This window comes from Grammomys surdaster, unplaced genomic scaffold, assembly GCF_004785775.1.
Source record: "Grammomys surdaster isolate TR1022 unplaced genomic scaffold, NIH_TR_1.0 185, whole genome shotgun sequence".
Taxonomy (NCBI): Eukaryota; Metazoa; Chordata; class Mammalia; order Rodentia; family Muridae; genus Grammomys; species Grammomys surdaster.
The window spans coordinates 18,053,865-18,073,250 of record NW_021604630.1 but is presented as its reverse complement, the minus strand read 5'-3'; the positions used below and the strand labels follow the sequence as shown (position 1 = coordinate 18,073,250).

Genomic DNA, 19,386 nt, shown 5'->3' with positions numbered 1-19,386 from the left:
CCTGCACAGGACATGCTTTGATGACTTTATGAATGAAAGTCAACAGATCTGAAGAGAGATGCATGTCCCTCTCATGTGCTACACTGTCATCTCCATCTAGAGCACTGCTATTCCATCAGCTCATGATATTGTATAGGAGAATGGCCTTTACATGCTTTCTATTTTTCCACCTGGGTCTTCTTCTCAGAAAAAACTTCAAATCATGCTTTTTATGGAGTAAGAAGGAAAAAATAAGAGAATAGAGAAACAAGAATGTAGAACGCTTCACAACTGTATGCCATCCTTGTGCAGAGCCATGCTAACCTTTTCGGTATTCATCCAACATCAGGGTTCATGCTGACAAAGCAAGCAAGAAATAATTATTTACGTAAAACAGAATAGAGGAATGGGATACAGAATTGTTGTTTTTGAGACAGGATCTTGCCCTATAGACAAGACTAGCCTTGAGAACCTGGTAATCATTCTCTTAGCATACTGAATGCTGAGATTACAGGAATGAGACTCTACTCCTTAAGGATGTTTTTAAATACAAATTTGACATCTAAATAGGCCTCCTGTTCTAATTGTACTTAGCAATTTAAAATGTGCAATTCCACTCCCAAATAGTCTGTATAATTTACTTAAATGATGTATTTTAACAAAGAATTCAATTTCACCCAATGTCTGTGTAATAATGTAGAGAACAAAAGAACATTAGTACATTTAGACCAACATAAGGAAAACTAAAAGGAAGACCTTCAGCTCTCTTTTCATATAGTTAATTATATTAAAGTAAGCTAATTCTGAATGTCAGCTAAAAATAAATGTTGATATGGGAAATTTTTATAATTTTTTATGTTTGTTTTTGCATATAGAGTTAAAACATTGAACAACAAAACATGATGAATAAAATATCACAGAAAAGGAGAAAGCAGAGGAGTAAATGAGAATGGCCTTGGTTCTCAGCTGAGGGCACATCTCTACAAAGCCAGTACTTAGAATATATAAACAGAAGGATGGCAGGTTTCCATTTATTCAGAACTACACAGTGAGGTCTTGTCTCAAATCTTGCATTGCTTATCAATGAGAATTAGTATTCTTCTTTTTGTCTATTTTATTTATTTACATTTCAGATGCCATCCCTTTTAACCATTTCCCCTCCCTAGAAACCCCCTCTCCCATCCCGCTTCTTCTTTTTGCTTTTATACAATTTCAATCACATGCAAGTATTAATGTCAGTTCTAGGTTGAGGAAATAACAATACAATAGATACAGATAGTTAAAGAACAAGCAAGGCAATAAGCAAAATTCCATGAACACTCCCATGATCACTGTTTCAAAGGGCTTATCAGGATGATACTAAGCCATGGGTTATTTTATCAGCAGTATCTGCCGCATTGACGCTCAGCAGAGTAGCATTCTTGAAATTCATAAGCTCACTATGTAAAGTTAAAACATCCAGCAAGTTATTAGAATTATGCCAAATACACTGTAAGTATCTTTAAACTTTTTCCTAATTATAATGACTACCACTACAAATTTTAGAATCAACATGAATCCAATAGTATTTGGCATGACTCTTGAGATGACTCCTTACTCTTAAACTTTGAACCTCCTTCCAATAATTTTAATAGGATAAACAGCATCAATTCTTTGTTCCAAATGCCTATCTAAATCCTCTTGTCTATTCAGCACATTAGTAACAATTTTTGCTAAATGAATAACAAAAGTAGCTGTCTTAACTTCTTGTGTCAAATCAATTGCAGAAGCAGTAGTATTAGCAATTAATGTAATTAAAGCTGTTATACCAGCAATAATCAAGCCCACTACCCTCTTGGTTCTGCTTAAAGCCAGAATCACTTCTTCCAGTACTTGCAAGCTTTTTTCAGAAGACCAAGGTTCTGTGATATTCAGGGCAATAAAACAAAAGCTGGTTGATAGACCTCCGCAACTGACATGCCAGATTTCAATACACTAACACAATTAGAAAGTGTACAATCAATGCAACATACATCAAATACTGTAGAAGAAACAAAAGTAATTTTAACATGACAATCAAAAGAGCCTTAACTCATGTACTAACACTTGTTTGAAATTCAGATCCTGCCCCAACTTTATCTCTTGCTAACATAATAATATCATAGAGAACTGCAGCTAACTTTCAAATATGTCTCTGAAAATGTCCAGAGACATATTAAGTTTTTTCATTTGAGTTAGCAAAAACAGGTGAATGAGTAGCTAGGTGAAATTATTAACATTTACAAATCCACAACAAATTCTACTGCATTTTCTTTTTGTATTTTTCACATGATATCATGGCACTATGTGTTAACATAAAACTGTTTTTTTTTCATATGCACACCACTGTTCACCCACTTTCACACTTCACACATCTCTCAAGCTATCAGAAGAGTATAAAATTGACAGCATCCAGGCTACTAACTACAAACTTAATAAATGTTGGCATTGCCCATTATGAACCTCTTTGTTTACAGGGTTCTGCAGGACTCTGTGATATCAGACACCAGGGTACAAAAACATCATCTTTAAGGCAACATTAGCACTCAAGAATAGAAGCAAATGGGATTATAACATGTAAAATAAATTTATTTGTATCTTTGAAATTTTCCAAGGTAGTTCTAGAAAAAAAAGTTACAGGTCTTACAGCTTTAGTAACAAACAGTGCAAGAACAACACATTAGAACTGATAAGAGAGACACTACTTAGATTCAGCTAGGGCACTAAGTGTTTTCGATGCAATGAAACTCAACATTACCTTTCTGTGTGCATCCCAATGGCTCAACTTTCATTTGCTCTCAGTTGAAAAGGCTTAAACAACATCTGATAGTGACTCAGGCTAGGAAAGAACATTTCAAGCATGGGACTAGACAGTCAATGCTAAGCCATCACCAGTGCCATGCTTCAGGCACATCAGAACCCATAAACATCTAGTAAATACGAAATAAATAAGCAAACTGGAAACAACTAAAGCATTGAGAAAATGAGCAGTGGTTGTTCAAATGAGTCTTTTTATTAAGGCAGTCTTTTTACAACTTTTAAACTACTCCAGGCAGTAAATTTAAGACAGAACTATTATTGAAGGCATGATAGATCCCTGTTACTTCTTTTAAAATTGCTGGTCTCTCATCCCCCTTCACAGGGTTCCTCCTCCCTTCTGTCTCCCCTTCACCTCTGAGAGCGTTCCACCCAATACCTCATCCTGGGGCATCAAGTCTCTACAGGATTAAGCATGTCCTCTCCCATTGAGGCCAGACAAAGAAGCCTTCTGTGGCATATGTGTCAGGGGCATCTGACCAGCCTGTGTATGCTCTTTGGTTGGTAGCTCAGTCAACAAGGGTGGCCTTAGTCAAAATGCCCAGCAGTAGGTTTGATGATTTCAATATGCTTGACCCAGGGTGAGGCCCTATTAGGAGGTTTGGTCTTGTTGGAGTAGGTATGGCCTTTTGATGGAAATGTGTCACTGTGGGGGTTGGCTTTGAGACCCTCCTTCTAACCATGTGGAAGCCAATCTTCTTTTGTCTTTGGATCTTTTAGCTCCTCCCCAAGCCCTGCATCTGCTGGGATGCTGCAATGCTTTGATAATGAACTGAATCCCTGAACCCCAGTTAAATGTTGTCCCTTATAAAAGTTGCCTTGGGACCCCATGAGGAGAACAACAATACCAACCAACCAGAACTCCCAGGTTCTAAACCACCAGCTTGGGAGCACATAGGGAGGGACAAATGGCTCCAGCTGTATATATAGGGGAATATGGCCTTGTCGGGCATAGGTGGGAGAGGAGAGCCTTGGTCCCATGAAGGCTGGACTCTGAGTGTGGGGGAATTCGAGGGTGGGGAGGTGGGAGTAGGGGGTGTAGGTCAAGGCACATCCTCATAGAAGCAGGAGGGTAGATGGGATAGGGGGTTCCTGGGTAGAGGGGGAGATAAGGGATAAGGGAATAACATCTGAAATGTAAATAAAATATCCAATAAAAAATTTAAAAAATTTGCCTTGGTCATGGTGTCTCATCACCACAGTGATACCCTAACTAATGCAGTGAAAATATGGAACCTGCAGAGATCACCTCTAATAGCCAGAAGGACCCCTAGTGGAGGGATGGATGGGGACACCAACCCACCTTCAAAACTTTTGACCCAAAATTGCTCCTGTCTAAAAGAAATGTGTGGGAAAAGATGGAAGAGAGACTGAAGGAATGACTGGCCAGTGATGACCCAACTTGAGACCTATCACATGGGCAGGCACCAATCCCTGGCACTATTAATCAAGCTACATTGTGCTTGCAAATAGGAGGCTAGCACAACTGTCATTTGACAGAGACAGATGCAGATACCCATAGCCAAACGTTGGATGGAGGTCCATACACCTATGGAAGAGTTAGGCAAATGATTGAAAGCTCTGAAGGTGATGGTAACTTCACAGGAAGGCTAACTGTGTCAATTAAACTGGACTTTCGGGAACTCCCAGACTCTAGGCTGGGACCAAAATCATATTACCATCACTTTAAACAGCCGTTTTTTTCACCTTCATCTAAGACAACTTTGCCTTTCGTTGATTGTTTGCCTCTATATTCTTTATCTCAGTGATCTTGAGATCAAAATCCTGTAACTACAAATCCATTATGAAAAAGTTTGGATTGAACAAATGTAAAAATGAAATGCATGGAAAATTCTATGCAGATGAAACACAACTGGCTGTGGGTTACCAGGTGAGACCGGCTGTGGAAGAAGATTCATACAGATTTGTAGATTTCTGCGTCAGAATATAAGCTCAGAACTTTGCCAAATTGAGTAACATAACTAAAAATATGTAAATTAAGTTTAAAAGCAACTCATTTGCTACCACATTGGGAGCCAGTAATCTGATAATTAGCTTTAAGAATGACTAGCCAATCAGAGAAAGTACATGAGAAGGAACAGGCAAAAACAAAAAATAAAGAAGAAAAATGTTGATTTGATTTTTATTTTTTGTTTCCCTTTTTATTGGATATTTTCTTTATTTATATTTAAAACGTTATCCCGTTTCCAGGTTCCCACCCTGAAACCCCTATACCATCCTCCCTCTCCTGCTTCTATAAAGGTGTGTCCCCACCCATCTACCCACTCCCGCCTCCCTGCCCTCGAATTCCCCTACACTGGGGGATCAAGCTGTCACAGGACCAAGGGCTTCTTCTCCTCCCATTGATGCCTGACAAAAGTACTATATTCCCATGGAAAACGACAAGAAAAGCTGAATGCTTTATATGTATCATATAGTATACTTGGTTGATAATAATCATTTCACAGAGAAATAAGAGTTTCATATAACCACTAAATATATGATGTATATGTGCATGTGTATGTATATGTGTATGTGTATGTAGATGTATATTTCCCAATCTAACTATCCAAATATATGCATATTATATATCGTTTTATTAATTATATGTTATGCATTTATATATAAATATATGAAAATAAATATAATATATACATATAATTATATATACTTATTGTATAATATATACAGTTGTATATAATATGTATATATATTATATAGAAATATACATACATTGAAATAGTTAGACTGGAATATGTATATTGATGTGTGTGTGTGTGTGTGTGTGTATATATATATATATATATATATATATATATATATATAAATATATAGTGATATGAGTTCCTATGCTTATTTTTTAATTATTATAAATAAAGGAAATAATTTAAATGTGCTTGGTTTGAGAAATACATAAAGTAAATATAATGTTTCATTTTTAAAGTGCATTAAGCATGGTAAGCATTGATATTTACTGGTGATTTTATTCTTAGATTGCCTAGCAGGAACCATACGAGAAATATAAATATAGTTATTGACCTATTGTGCACTTGACAAAAGAAGATTAGTCTCTTCTCTAGGAGGCTGGGATTAGCTTTGTGGAAGTAGTCACTGAATACCAAATTAGACCATACATTGTATTTCTGCCACTGAGTGTTTTCCTTGCTTGCTGTGTGTATAAAACAAATTGAATGTAGACCCAATGTAGATCATTCAGGCACATTCTTTCAAAAGTAATTAGGGTCTTACTCACTTGAGACCAGATAATTACATTTAATGTAATCTTAAAAGAGCCCTCAAGGATTACTCTCCACTGGAAAATACACAAAGAGTGGAACAAATTGGCTTTCTCATCTCTGAAATTTAGAAGGAGGAGGAGTGGCAAAGAAGTGAAAAGATGATTCAAAAATTCACCTCATATCACTGAGAAAGATAAAAATATGATTTTGTACACAATACATACGGGACTTTGACCCAATGAAAGTGGTGAGGGGGAATGTAGGCAATATATCAATCCAATAATTAGTGCTAACGCCAGCTCTGCTGACTGGTCTCACAGGTGACTTGTTGGCCAGCTTAGCCTGACTGCAGAATTAGATTCTGACCAGGTGAGGGCTGCATCTCCCGTCTATTTGGCTTGCAGCTTCTTTTAAAACAGAAGTTGTTACTACATAAACACATACATTTATATATAAAATATCTATCTATCTATCTATCTATCTATCTATCTATCTATCTCCAAATATAACCTTCTCATTCTAAATAATGTTACTCCTATGTATGATTTTAAGATGACCATTTGGTGCTGGGTAACATATTTGTGTGTTCTTCCCTGATGAAGACCACTATCACTTTCTTCATTTCTTTGTTGCCTGTAGTTCTTTGTGTTCTTTTGAAGATACTATTGTTCTTGGCTGCTTCCCAGAGCTAGAATAAAGAATAAGTAAATCCTTATTGCTGAAGACACTGTGCATTTTAGACACAGAATCCAGAGGCCACTGAACTGGAATTTACCTGAAAGCTCTCTTCCTGAGGACTGACTTTTATGGGAACAAAAGGTACTATTCAAGCTTCCAAAGGAAGAAAGCAACTAACAGTCTCATACAGTTTTGATGCCTATGAACCACAATAATGAAGAGCATGCCACAATAACCCTAAGGGTACAGTAGTGGCACACATACCTTGACAGTAACCAGTGGCTCTATAATTAAAAATAAATTTGACACATAAGCAAATCAAAAACAAGAGACTTGTTTTAATGAGGGCATTCATTTAATTGCTTGATCAAATATTTATTGCACACTATTTAGATTATGGTAGCATGTTTTTGTCATTGGGGTTTATTTAGCAATGTAATTTTTAAAAATATTTATGGTGAATATTTATAATCTTAGTAAATGAAAATTAGTATTAGTTTGACTTATAAAGGAAATGTATATTGATGAGGTATACATGTATCTTATGAAAAAAATCACAGTCCTCATCAGAGTGCTTCTTTGTGTGTCTTATTGTCTGTGTGTTGCCTCTAGCATTCAGATTAAGAGAGGGTTTATCCTCAGTGCTTTTGTAATCAGTTGTTATTGAAAGAAAGTATCTGAGGCAATCAACTGATCCAGAAAAACTTTGAACTCAAAGGATCAGAGGCTTTAGGTCATGGTTAGAGATAGAATTTCTTTGTACTGGTAGCATGATTGCACATGAAATGACATTAGAGCATGTCTTTCAGGAGAGTGAATGAAAAAGGAGAGTTGTCTAGGAGCTGACACATACCTATGAGAGTACATCAGAGAAGGAGAGAGAGAGAGAAAAAGAGAGAGAGAGAGAGAGAGAGAGAGAGAGAGAGAGAGAGAGAGAGAGAGAGGTTCACTATGCCAATTTCTTATTTGCTTTTTTATTGAATATTTTATTTATTTACATTTCCAAAGTCTTCCCCTTTCCCCATTTCCCCTACCTAGAAACCCCCTATCCATTCCCCCTCCTTCTTTTTGCTTTTATACCATTTTAGTTAAATACAAGTATTAAGGCCAGTTCTAGGTTGAGGAACTAGCAATACAATAGATGCAAATAGTCAAGGAACAAGAAAGGCAATAAACAAAATCCTGTGAACACTCCTGTGATCACTGTTTTTAAGGACTTATGAGGATGAACAAAATACCTGAGCCAACGTCCCTGTCCTCGCCCAAAGTCATTTTTATGTCTGAAGCCTACTTCCTTGTTCTAGCCTAAAATTTAGATTCCAGTATGAAATAACTTCCTTGTTCTAGCCTAAGATTTAGATTTCTGTCTGAAATAACTTCTTTGTTCTAGCCTAATATTAGATTCCTGCCTAAAATTACTTCTTTGTTCTAGCCTAATGTCAGATTCCTGCCTGAAGCCCTCTTCCTTGTCCTTGGCCAATGCCATAGTCCTGCCAAACAGCCCATTTCCTTGTCCTTGGGCCATGTCAGATTCTTTAGGCCTATTTCTTAAAGTCTTCACCACTCTAAGAAATTCCAAGCTGTGAACAAAGACACAGACTCAAACAATACCATTGCTTTCAAATTATTTTCAATAAATACATAGATTTTTTTTTAACCTCTAAAATTTTATTTTAATATATTTCAAACAAATGGTTATAGTCACCAGCTGTAGAGAGGTCTATGAATATTTCTTTCATTAGTATAAAGAGGTATTCAGGCTAGAATTTAAAAATGAAGTGAATAGTGACCGTCCAATGAAGATGGCTCTATCAGTATTCTTAAAAAGTACTGACATGAGAATGTGGAAGGACCAGAAGTGCTTCGATACTATTTTGTTCTACATATTTTCACATGATAACATGGTACAAACCACTTCTTAATGACTTAATAATATCTTTGAACTTTTTGCCATGTGTGGTACTCTGTCTATAAATCCAACATGTTTCTATTCTATAAAACTAGTGTTGTCCTAGTTTTCATTCACTGTCATGTTGACATGGCCTAGACTAATCTGAAAAGAAAGTCTCTACTGAGTAATAGTCTTTATCAGGTTGGTTTGTGTGTGTGTGTGTGTGTGTGTGTCTTTGTGTGTGTGTGTGTGTGTATGAGAGAGAGAGAGAGAGAGAGAGAGAGAGAGAGAGAGAGAGAGAGAGGGAGGGAGGGAGGGAGAGAGAGGGAGGGAGGGAGAGAGGGAGGGAGAGAGAGTGGGGTGGGGATTTTCTTGGTACTTGGTATAGCTGTTTGCTGTGGCAATACCTTTTTGGTCAGGTGATCATTGGATATGTAAGAAAGTTAGCAAAGCATTAAGCAAATGTTGAGAATGAATGTCTATACTTAGAAAGGAAGATGAAACAAACTCAAACATTTATGGTTGTCTGTTTCTCACTAAGAGTTTGTGATTATTTCCTCCAATTTCTGTCTGGTTTTAAAGTCCTTAATAATAGGCTTAGTCTGATTACATGGAGAGATAGCAAAAGATTTTAACTTTCAGATTCACTTAGCAGTTAGGATAATTAAATGTTTACTCTATTACCATATTATTAGATTCTAAGAGTTATGTAGAAAAATATAATACAGACTTGTTTTGCTTGTTTTTAGTGGAGATTATAGTTTTTTTTCCTACTATGAAAATTTAGGTATATATACCTATACTCTGTTAAATATCTTCCAAATCTGAGAAATCTATGGGTGAAACATTTTAATGGGATTATATACTTGGGGTCTAAATCTTGATTCTTTTTCTGAAGACAGCCAAACTAACAAAGCCAGACTGTGTCATTTTCTTGAGGGCATTGTCTGCTCTGCTAATTTTGGACTCAGTTGAGAACTAGTTTTCTGTTGGAAAAGAAGAGATTTTGCTCTTAAAAACTGCTTTAAATTTTATTACACTTACTCTTTCTGTACTGAGATAAAACATATTGAGGACTTTACTCAATAATGCCTGTGTTGAGGAAGCTATGGTGCTAGATATGGTAAAGTCCTGGACAGCTTACTAACTGGTTGTGACGTATTCATCCTCTTGTTTGTTGAAGTTCACGATTCAACCTCTTTAGATAGTTTCATCTCAGGATACAGGCTGAAGTAAACCTCAACATTTCTATGTTCATTGTTACATGTCTAGTATATTCTTAGATACTTTGAACAACAAAACAAAAAGGGTACTTGCTACATTCATTATTTCAGTATCCGTCCGTGATTAATTCTTTCAAATGATATTAATATATTGCTACAATTTATTAAATACTTCAGTATATATTCATGACTAATTCTTTCAAATGATATTAATTTATTCTAAAACAATATCAGAATAAAAATTCTAGTTCTATGTTGGTAATATCCTCATTAATAGCAATAAGGCCTAAAACACTTAGTCAATTTGGAACTAAACTGATGTTTTCCAGAGTGTTTTTATTTGCAGAGTTTAAAAGTCTTTTCTCATATTGAACAATGTATACTTCGCTTCACTGCTCAGATAAAGGGGCTTTCAATTTCCTTGCACAAAAGGAGCTCGAAAACACTTTAAAATCAACAAATAAACCAGAAATGCACATTTAATGGATTTTTGTGGATTCTATGTCAGATTTAACCAAATGCTATCATAGATTAAGCTTAAATACATGATTTTACATTCCTACTGAGCCAGATCTCAGAAGAGGAAGCAAATCTCAGCTCTTTATTTGTAATCATAGAATGAAAACTATGCTGAAGATGATATAAGATCAGAGAACAGCCAGTGTCCTCAATGCTCACATCCACATATGGTGAAGAGCAGTGCACAGAAAGGAACTGAGTGTAACACATTACCACACCTCCTCTTGCCCCCACCACAAAGGAGAGTAACCCATATTCATGTGCATCAATGCTTTTCAAAAATCATGCTTCTTTGCTTGTTTTCCTTCTGTCATTTGCATTATGTGTTTTTGAGTATATGAACTAATGGGTATGTTTCCAGGAATATGACTTACAACACATAGAAAATAGAGTAGAATGAAAATAATTTTGCTGGTAGAATAGAGGCGCTAAAGTCAATAAACCTCTAAGTTAATACAAATAGTATGGGCTTTTTCTTCACTCAGAGTGTAGTGATTCTCTTCCAGTTTCTTGTTGGAATTTTCAGTGTTTTCTTATCCATCTACTTTCACCCTGCATTTACTGTAATGGATACAAGTATCTGCTGGGTCTCTTTGATTTTATTTCATTTGCTCCTTGAAGTGAACAGATTGAGTTATTTATTTCAGCTTTGTTGAGACAAGCTCCTATTAACCCTAGGCTGGCCTTGAACTTGCTATGAAGGTAGTGATAACCTTGAATTCCTACATCTCTTCACTCTACTCCAGGCCTCTAAGACTACAAGTTTAAGCTATTGTGCCTGGCTATATAAATACTTAAATATGGAGCTCAGTATCTGCTTCAAACTTCATCATCCTGCTGAAACCCCATAGAAGCAGATGGAGACAAGTCTCATCCATTCATACTGGAAATCTTAGATTTGTTTTTTAATTATTTAAATAATTTCTTTCTTATGATGTGAGGATTGAATATAAGATCTCACATATTCTATGTCAATACTCCAGTAAGTACCACTAAGTTTGACCATTTCTCCACTTTGTCTTTGTTTTTCTCTGCATCTGTCTCTATCTCTGTCTGTCTATCTATCTGTCTGTCCTGGAGGATGTGATATGGTTCCATACGGTGTTCTTCTTGCAGCATTCCACCTTCCTATTGCTTTCTGATGGCTAAAATTGAAGATGCTGCTCGAAAAACCATAAAAAAAAAAAAAAGAAGATGCTGTTCCAGGATGGTTTGCTTTTTAAGATTTGGCTTTTATTTCCCATCATCCTTCAGATATATCCTAATACCCACCAAACACATATAACTCCCACCATTTTAAGGCAGTCTTTTCTTTACCACCAAACAGTAATAATGTTGGTTCCCCACTAGATTTAGAGAGGATCAAAAACCCTGTTCATTTTCTAACATAGTTCTCTTTTTTCTTCAAGTCTATTTCCTAAACAAATAACCTTTATGAACTCAAATCTAACAATCAGTTTTCTAATTAAATATTTTCATGCCTCTATTTTCTTCAGTCATGTCTAGTCTCTCTTAGACACTGTATGAGATAAGAATCTTCCCTGCCTTCTTCTTCAACTGCACAAAACATGAAATTTTATGTTTCATTCAAGTTGTAAAATTGTGTTATTTTTTGAAACTTAACAACTGCAGAAGTCATCAGGGAGAAGGTGAGGCTTCTCTCAGTATATTACAAAGGCAGAAAAAGAACTCAGTCCATTTAGAAAGTATAAAAACTAAGGACAGACCAAACAGTGTGGTATTACCCTGTCATTGTAAATAGGGTTGGTTGGACACAACAATCACTTCTATGAATGCTTATGCTCTGTGCTGTTTGGGCACTTTGTATTCATGGTTATACTTGTTTGTTATTTCAGGGCTCTCTCTGTCAGATGACTTAGCTACTTCTTGGGATAAACAACATGCCTTTTTATTCTTTGTGTCACTAATAAATCTTTGATACTTCTAAGCTTTTTCTGGACTCTGAATCTTTGTTCACATTATAACCTTCAATTACATGTGGCTTCATATGGTAAATATTAGATTTGGATTATGTGTTTTGGCCTAGTTATTCCATAGTCCATAACTACCTTAGACCAAGAAAATGTATGCCATCCATCTTCCTATTGTTCAGCGTTGAGAAGTAGATCTGAAATATCAGAATCAGTGAACGAAATGAATGGATTGAGGCTGTGATGGAGAAATTGTCTACAATAGAGAAGTAATTGAGACTATTTTCTGTGGTGGATGAGGAGATCCTTCTTGGAAAGTTCATATCAAAATGACACTAGACTTTTATGACAGCCACCCAAGAATGAAAAGAGCATTACCTGCTTCTGAAACACAAGTCCCAGATGGGATGGTATCTGAATTCTTTGCATTTCTATCTCTTCGTAAGTGAGACTGCACTGGAGAAACTGGGAACTACAAAGAATCAAAGTGTGCCTTTATGTACTGTGGGGCAGATTTGTCCCTATATATCTCCTCTGGGAAATAATCTACTTCTGAGAAGACACATTTTATTACTACATTGAAGAGAAGATGAGACTAAAACAAACATCTTGTTAGCAACGAAGCCCATATGCTCTAAAAACAATGCATGTTTTTTTTCCTAATGTTTCATGTGGGAGAAAATAGAATTGTGTTAACTGTTGTTTCAATACACACATAGAAAAGAGAATATTATGGGTACAGAAAGCTCATGTGACTTTTGCAGTTCCTTATAAAAAGAGATGTTGACATTGGCTGTATGTCTCCAGAAATATCTGTCAAATTAGTAGCATTTATTTTGTACATTGTTTTTATAATAGTTTCTAGGCAAGAAGATGGAGGGATTTTGGTTTTGTTAATTATTATATTATGGTTACATGGTCATGCCTATGTATCTGTAAGCTTTGTGTTTGTAGTTGTGCATCCATAGATTCAGTCAAACATGGATCAAAATAGTTCACAAAATTGTACCTACACTGAATATCTGAGGCTATTTTCTCTTGTCATTTTTCTCTAAAAAGTATTGCATACTAACTCCATGCATATCATGTATGCCATGCTAAGTGTTATATGTATTTTGAGACAATTTGGAATAAATAGGAGGATGTATATAGATTATAATAAACCACTATCCCATTTCACATACAATGACTAGCAGGTCCACAGATACTATTATCCATGTGGTTTCTGGGACATATCCTTTAGATACCAAGACATGATGACTGACTGTCTAAGTATACATTTGTGTATGTACAGAAGTTGACAGATACATTCAGTAAAGATGTTTTGCATTGTCTTGTACTATGCTACTAGTTGCTTACTTTTAATGATATAAGACAAAAATTTATGAACTTCTTGCAAGGAAGAGTCTCAACTTTACTGATCTAGTCGCTATGATGAAAAAAAAAAAACACAAGTAAGGCAATTAGGGAAAAACTATAATACACCTTATGAAGCCACCACTCCTCCAAATGAAATGAGGCAATGTAGAATTTACTAATGTCTACTGATTCATGTTATAGAAAACACATTCAAATCCAGTAGCTCAACTAACATAAAGATGCCACCAAAGCCAAGCAACAAAATATAAGAGTTGTATTTATGAGAGTCGGTTAAGTTCTTAGCAGCTTGTCTCCAGAGCCATTGTCTCACCAACTTAGTCTTACAATAACAATGTTTCCTCCAAGCTAGATCTGCATCTTTTCTCTGAATGGATCATGGAAATAGGACTCATTAGCAAGAAATTGCAAGAAGTACCTTAGTAAGCACTCACTGAAAGAAAACAGCTGTACATATTTATACTTATTTTGTATGATATTTGGTGTAAAACCATGCAGCACACAGGACTGAGACAATTTTTTACACATTTAGCTTTTAAATGGAAGTGTTTTATCTGGACAGGAAGGACCTGGGTGTAAGATGTAGTTTACTTTGTGAAGACAGGGGTTTTTTTTTTGGTAGAGATTTAATCTATAAAAAGAAGAAGGCACATTTAATTTATATGCATAGTCACTTATTGCCATGTCCTTTTGAAAGAAAGTACCTAAAAAACTATCATTCTGGAGAAAAACCCAAGGTGAATATATATGTGCTCATATTTTATATGTATACCCACATGTGTATGTATAATATTTATGTATATTTGAATATTTACTTTACATAGTAGAAGTCTTATTCTCCTTCTTATTATAAGATCTGTCTTAGAAATGAAACACTCTGAATAATACATCTTGTATATGTGAAATACGCATGTGTGTGCTCTGGAATGTATGGGTAGTATAGGGTTCAGATGCCCACTACCACTATTTTGAGATAGAATCTCTCACTGAGTTTGAAGCTCATGTTTTTGTTGTTGTTTGTTTCTAGCTATACTGGTAGCCAACAATACTACTGATCCTCCTGTCTCTGCTTCCTCACAATGTTATAGGCATAAGTAGGACCATGCTTAGCTTGTTACCTGGTTACCAGGATCTAAACTCAAATCTGCATGCTGCTAAGGGCTTTTCCCCTTAAGCCATCTCTTCACCCCCAATATGATTTTTAAGTTAAAAACTGCAGATTTAAATGAGAGGAGGATCCATTCTTAGGGACTTTGGTTATTTATTAGTTTTTAACTTGTAGTTGAAAATTTCAGCAACCTAAATCCTAGGTGAAAGTCTCTCTGCATTTGGGCTTAGCTCATAAATAATTTCTTGAATATTATTTGAGGAAATTGTGGCAAACCGTTTGTCCTGATATAAAATCAGTAATCAATCCTATGTGGACCACCTCCTTTACACTACCAGGATCTAAGGCAATTGTTCTTAACTTTCTTAATGCTGCCACTGTACACAGTTCCTCATGTTGTCATGAACACCAACTATGATTATTTCATTGCTACTTCATTTTGCTACTGTTATGAACCATAATGTAAATGTATGATATACAGGATATCTGATGCTCAATCCTCAAGGGGGTCACGCCCCACACTGGTTGAGAATCACTGATGTTAGTTTTTGTGTGTTTGTTTGGTCTTTGAGACAGGGTTTCTCTGTGTATCTCTGGCTGTCCTGGAACTCACTCTGTAGACCAGGTTGGCCTCAAACTCAGAAATCCGCCTGCCTCTGCCTCCCAAGTGCTGGTATTAAAGGCGTGTGCCAGCACTGCCCAGCTGATTTAAGGATTTGTATGGCATATATTTAGAGGGCTTTCCAGCTACCATTGGCCAGGCCAGATGTTTTTTTAATTCTACAACTCAGAAAGGAGGAAGTTACTATGTAGACATACTGTCACCTGTGTCCTGATGGAATCCTATAGCTCAGCAGTACGAGTCGCTCAGGTCCAGTGGACCTCTACCCACTTGTCTTCAGTTCTGCCACACTCATCATAACAGGTAAGACAGAAATAATTACTTGGTTTGCCTGAATTTATGATAATTACTTCTTGGTTTTGATATGACTACTAAGATGAAATTGTATCAAACAGTTACCAAGCTTACAAAGTAAATAATCAGATGCCAAAGTAGTATTTAAATAAGATGAGAGACCGTTGTATAATTATGAAGTTCTAGGCTACTTTCTGAGCCTACAATACTGATCACATTAACCCAAAAATGGTGCTATGTGTATAAAGATATATAGGCATAATAAAGCTTAGATTTTTCATCATGAACATTTGTAATACAAATAACCTTTTCATCAAACAAGAGCACAGGGGATATTTTGAAACTCATAACACTTGTCAAGAGGAAATTAATTTCCACTCAAACTAAGCTAATGTGAATGTCAAAAATGCCCTTTGGAAATTTAATCACAAAATAAAAGATCATGCCCAACTTGTAAATTTGCATAAATAAAAACAATCTATAACATGGCTTCCCTATTGTTTTGGCGCAGCCTATTTCAGTAAAGAGCTATGTGTGTGAACTTGAATACATCATTTTTCATTTAATTCCAATGTCCTCCTGTGACTGAGTTGTAGTTCTACTGAGACATGTATCTTAGGTGTTCTGAAAATATTGAAGCAAATCTGTTAGTCTAGAAATGCTTATACCATATACATGAATCACACAATGCAAATATATAAAATTAATTGCATGCCCAATTTTCTAATGGCTTACATATTAAATATATGTATACTCATTGAAAACTCAGCTATTAGAACTCACAGTGCTTTTTACATTTTGTGATGTAGACCTCAAACCCAAGGAACAAGGTACCACAGTATCATTCTGCTCAGAAGTGAAAACAAATGAGAAGCTGAATCCAGGGGCTTAGAAATGATGGCTGAAAACAATTGAAAAACAATGATAGGTACTTTAGAACAAATAAGGTAAATTAAAGTACATGACTGTAGTCTCCAGATGTTTGTACGAACAAGATTGCCATCTGTACTTGGAAGTCTATCTGGAAACATCCAATAAGCATGCCTTTTAAAAAGAGTTATAGAAAACCATGATGAAGAGTGGGTTTGCTCATGGACACATCTTTAGATGCAGAGCAGCCAAATAACTAGGAAAATGCAGACTTTAGGATATTCTCACTCAGGATTTGTTACACTGTGAAATAGATACAGTCTCATTCTAAGCAGAAGCACTGTTCCATTTCATTAATTAAAACACCTCGTGGAGCATCATCAGAACAGCATGTTCTGTGGCAAGCAGAATTTGTATACTGTACCTTAGCAGAAGGACTTGGGAATGAATTGTAGCCTTGGACCAAATTCAGAAGATTAAAAAAAAAGACAACAGAAAATCAATATTTTAATTTAAAATATATATTTTACGTATTCACTTCACATCCTGCTCACTGTCCCATCTAAGTTGTCTCCTCACATAAACTTCCCCCATGCCCCCTGCCCTTTTCCTTTGAGCAGGTGGGTCTCTCACTCCTGGGAATTTCCCCCATCTTGGCAAGTCTCTGTGAGGCTAGGTGCTTCCTCTCCCACTGAGGCCAAACAGACATCACAGCTAAAGGTACATATCCCAGAGCTAAAGGTACAGGCAACAGTTTTTAGGATAGTCCCTGCTCCAGTTGTTTGAGACTCACATGAAGACTAAGCTGTACTTCTGCTACATATGTATGGGGAGGTTTAGGTCCAGCCTATGCATATTCTTTGGTAGTGGTTCTGTTTTTGAGAGCCCCGAAGGTTAGTTGATTTTGTTGATGTTTATGTAGCGTTCCTACCTCCTTAGGTCGACAATTCTTCCTGTTCTTTCATAAAAGTCCCCAAGCTCCATCCACTGTTTTGCTGTGCAAAACAGTGCATAGCATCCAGTGAGTATGTGCATCCATTTGAGTCAGCTGTTGGGTGGAGCCTCTCAGTGGACAGCCATGTTAGACTCCCATCTGTAAGCATAACAAAGTGTTATTAATAGTTCCAGAGATTGTTTCTTGCCTATGGGATGGGTCTCCATTTGAGCCAGTTACTGGTTTGCCATTCCCTTGGTATCTGCTCCACTCCTTCCTCTCCATCCCTGCATTACTTGTAGCCAGTATTAATTTGGGGTCACACAATTTGTAGGTGGATTTTAGGTGTCCCTATCACTCCACTGGGGTTCCTGATTGGCTACAGGAGGTGTCCACTTTAGGTTCTATATCCCCAATGCTTTGAGTCACAGCTAAGATCAACTCCACTGATTCTTGGATGCTTCCCTTATCCTAGGCTTCTCTCTCAACACGAGGATGCCCTGCCCTCAGTCAGTTGCAGCTTTCCATTCATTCTCATGGGCATCTGGCCATCTCTCCTGTCCCTCCTCACACCTGATCCTGAATCCCTTCCATTCCCCTCCCTATCCCCTCTCCAAACCAGTTATCTCCCTACATCTGCCTCTAATGACTATTTTCCACTTTCTCTTCTATCAGATTTAGTGTATTTGGTTTTATATTTAGATCTGTGGTCCACTTGGACTTGAGCTTTGTACAAGGTGATAAATATGAATCAATTTTCATTCTTTCACATGCAGCCTACTAGTTGGATCTACACTATTTGTTGAAGATGCTTTCTTTTCTAGTCTATGGTTTTGGCTTCTTTGTCAAATGTCAAGTGTCCTTAGGTGTGTGGGTTTATTTCTGGGTGTTCAATTATATTCCACTGATGGACCTGTTTGTCTCTGTACCTATACCTTGCAGTTTTTATCACTACTGCTCTGTAGTACAGCTTGAGGTCAGGGTTGGTAATTCCCCAAGAAGTTCTTTTATTGTTGAGAATTGTTTTTGCTATTCTGGATTTTTTTCCATATGAAGTTGAGAAAATCCATTAATGTAATCCACTATATAAACAATCTCAAAGGAAAAAAATTACATGATCATCTCATTAGATGATGAAAAAGCCTTTGACAAAATACAATTTCTCATCATGTTAAATGTCTTGGAAAGATAAGGCATTCATGGCACATGCCTAAACATAATTAAAGCAATATACAACAAAGCAACAACCAACATAAAATTAAATTAAAAGAAACTCAAAGCAATCTCACTAAAATCAGGGTCAAGACAAGGCTGCCTATTTTCTCCCTATCTATTCAATATAGTACTCCAAATTCTAGCTACAGCAATTAAACAACAAAAGGAGTTCATGGGAGTACAAATCAGTAAGGAAGAAGTCAAGGTATCGCTATTTGCAGATGACTTGATAGTACATAAGCAACTCCCAAAATTCTACCAGAGAACTACTATAGCTAATAAACACCTTCAGCAAAGTGGCTGGATAAAAAATTAACTCAAAGAAATCAGTAGACCTTTTTAATAAAAATGATCAATGGGGTAAGAAACAAATTCCTTTACAATAACCACACATAATATAAAATATCTTGGCAAGTGAAAGACCTGTATGACAAGAACTTCAAGTCTCTGTAGAAAGAAACTGAAGAAGATATCAGAAGTTGGAACGATCTCCCATGCTCATGGATCAGAAGGATTAACATAGTGAAAATAGCCACCTTACAAAAGTAACCTACAGATTCAATGAAAATCAAATTTTAAGCTCCAAATGTTGCAAAGCACTTAGAGAACTAAACTAGACTAAGAATACACAAAATTAATAAATTTCTTGGGCACCAAATATTCTTAGTATT

At 36.3% G+C, this 19,386-nt stretch overlaps 1 pseudogene; it reads right to left on the bottom strand.

The window, feature by feature from the left end:
- Positions 1–248: 248 nt before the first annotated feature.
- Positions 249–348, bottom strand: LOC114621990 (annotated as a pseudogene).
- Between the last annotated feature and the right edge of the window lie 19,038 nt (positions 349–19,386).